The following is a 3,256-nucleotide window of genomic DNA, read 5'->3' on the forward strand; positions in this document are numbered from 1 at the left end:
CCTAAAAATCATAGGTAACTTTGGGAATTTTTTTTAGGAAACCAATAAAAGTAATAAAAAATTTGTTTTAAGGCTTTAATAATACAAGTCTTTAGAAGTAAAAAATATTTTTTTCATTAATTTTTTTAACAAAATGACGTTGAAGCCATTTTATTAAACGTCGTTTTGTAGCCACTGTCAAATCGGCGTTGCGGGAATTTGCTATTCGGTTGGACCTGGAGCAAAAAAACCAAAAATTTTAAAAAATTACATAATATGCACTAAAGAAGTACGGATATTTTAAAATATAGATTTTTATAACAATTGCGAACATTTGAAAAAAAGTGTCATTTTTGGCTAAAAAATTATGTCAAGAAATGTTAAATAAAAAAAAGTATTTAACATATCGAAATATCCGTATATATTTCTTTAGTGCATATTATATAGTTTTTAAAAATTATGGTTTATTGCTCCAGATTCAATCGAATGGCAGATCCCCGCAATGCCGATTTGACAAAACGACCTTTAATAAATTGGCTTCAGCGTCGCCATTTTGTTAAAAAATTAAAAAATATATTTTTTACTTTTAAAGACTTGTATTATTAAAGTTTTAAAACGAATTTTTTGTTACTTTTATTGTTTTCCTAAAAAAAAATTCCCAAAGTTACCGATGATTTTTAGGCGGTCAAGATGGTGTAACCCCTGAAGGCTAAATAGTACATTGGTTTTGATTATAAAAATTGGTATGTCTCTGTATAGATTAAGTCACATAGTGAAATGGCTTGGCGAGCAAGCAGAAGCCACTGGTGTCGAGATATATCCTGAATACCAAGTGAAAGATGTTTTATATCACGAGGATGGATCTGTTAAGGGAGTGATCGCAAATGATCTTCATATTTATGATCATAATGTCTCATTAAAAATTCCCTGTATACATAGGGAGCTTCATGCGAGATGTACCATATTTGCGGAAAACTCTTTTGAGGACAACTATATAGCGAATGAGTTATTAGAAAAATTTAATCTTAGCAAAGATTGTGAGCCAAGGACGTGTGGTCTTGAATTGAGAGAAGTAATTATATTGTTATATCTTAAAAAAATTAAAATTATACAAATATAAAGTGTTTTACATTTTAAAGTAAAATATCTTTTGTAAGATTTGGGAGATAGAGCCAAGCAAGCATCGCCCTGGAACAGTGGAACGTACGATTGGTTGGCCACTTGAAAGAGATACATGTGGTGGATCGTTTCTTTACCATTTGAATGAAGAAACACCTTTGATAGTAATAGGTTTTGTCATAGATGAATTAGAATGTCCTCCTTTCTATGAAATTAATTTTTTTCGAGAACATCCTAGTATTAAATCAACATTTGAAGGAGGAAAAAGGTTGATGTCTTTATACATATGTATAATACGAGATTTTAGTTGCATTATTTTGTACTTTCTATGTTTGTTTTTCGTAATTTTCAGAATAAGTAACTTAAAAATCGGGTATGTGGTACAAGGTGGATTTCAATCTATTCCAAAACTTCAATTTCCTGGTGGTTGTCTTATTAGAAAATTGGAAAGTTTTCTAAACGTGCTCAAAATGAACGGAATTAACTATGCTATGAAAAGTGGCATATTGGCTGCAGAAAGCGTTATTGAGGCGATTATAGATGCAGAAAATAATAATACCTCACCGACGAAAGGCTTAGAGCCGAAAACGTATACAGATAAAATAAAAAATAGTTGGATGTATAAGGAATTGAAAGCTGTAAGAAATATAAGACCCAGCTTTAACTCTTCTCTCGGTCTTTACGGCGGTTTCATGTACTCTGGGTTCTCTATGTTACTAGGCGGAAGAGAGCCGTGGACTTTTGTCTCACGGAAGTAGTTATAGTGTAAGAATGTAACTAACGTATCGTTTTTAAGGGAATAAATAACCCAGTGAATAAGACATTTTAAAAATGACTAAAAGACGTCTTAAAATGTTTCGGACGTTCAAAAAGATTTACTACGTCTTTTGTCTGTCTTTTAAACGTCTTGTAAAACAGTTTTTAGACATCATGTACGATGTCTTTAAAACATCTTATAAGACATTTTTGAAATGTCCTATATGACATTCTTCAATCATCTTTTAGACATTTTTACGACAACCTATAAGACACTTTTTGGACGTCCTATATGACATTCTTTAGACATCTTTAAACATTTTTACGGCAATCTATAAGACACTTTTTGGACGACCTATATGACATTCTTTAAACATCTTTTAGACATTACGTAGTATAATTTTAAGAATAAAAAAGGATAAAAATTTAGTCATGTTTTACATGTTGTTTATTTTAATTATGTCTGCGTTTGAACCTTCTCGTTATTCGTAACCGATGATTATTTGAACGTGTCCGGCGAACTACATGTATCGACGAAGCAGGAAGGATCCGAAAGAGAGGATGCGATTTACTCGAAATGAATACTTTGAATTTACTCCACAGACACTTATAGCTTTATTCAACAATTTCAGAGGGGTCATGATCGATACACGACTTAAGGGCCCTTCACTAGTCATCGCGGCCATATTGGACTCGTGATGTCAGAAGCGAGAAACAGCGAGAAATGACACGTAAAAGTTTGTTGCATGCTATTTTTAAATAAAGAGAATTTGGATAAAATTAATAAATAAGATCGCTTTAGAAAACTTGTAAAAATGGATCGAAACCTGCATCCTTTTCCCCTCTGAAAGTCAGTAAATAGTCGTAAAAGGCACGTAAAGTGAAGCTTATTCAAGCAAAACTCACGATTTGACAGCTGTTGAAAGGAACGGAAAAGATACTTTTACGTATAAAATTCGACAATAACTATAGTTTCCATCCATTTTTACGACTTTGATAAATACGAGACAAGTCACATTTTCACAATTAAGCACATAATAACGAAATGGCACGCAACACAAAATTCGTTGTCATCACTTTTCACACGGACCAGAGTAGGTCCGTTATTTTCTTCAATTGTCGAGTATTCTCTTCATATTTGACTGTGATTGATCAATTTTACACTGCTTACGATATCGGCATACAATTATTCTGTAGAATTATCACGGTTTATGACTTAAAACACCGATATATGACGTATTATAGGACGGGCCTAATATACGACAAGAAGCTTCTAATTTCTACCGCGATATAACGTCGCCACCGTCAACGCGGAGTTCGTGGCTGACTAGGAAGGGCCCTTAAAATATTTTAAAATTTATTAAAAAATATATAAGAGCTATTCGAAAAATTATTTCAATAT

At 32.4% G+C, this 3,256-nt stretch overlaps 1 pseudogene; it reads left to right on the forward strand.

The window, feature by feature from the left end:
- Window positions 1-669: 669 nt before the first annotated feature.
- LOC105448547 lies at window positions 670-2,506 on the forward strand (annotated as a pseudogene).
- Window positions 2,507-3,256: the final 750 nt, after the last annotated feature.

Source organism: Wasmannia auropunctata, unplaced genomic scaffold (genome assembly GCF_000956235.1).
Source record: "Wasmannia auropunctata unplaced genomic scaffold, wasmannia.A_1.0 LD336085.1, whole genome shotgun sequence".
NCBI classification, from domain to species: domain Eukaryota; kingdom Metazoa; phylum Arthropoda; class Insecta; order Hymenoptera; family Formicidae; genus Wasmannia; species Wasmannia auropunctata.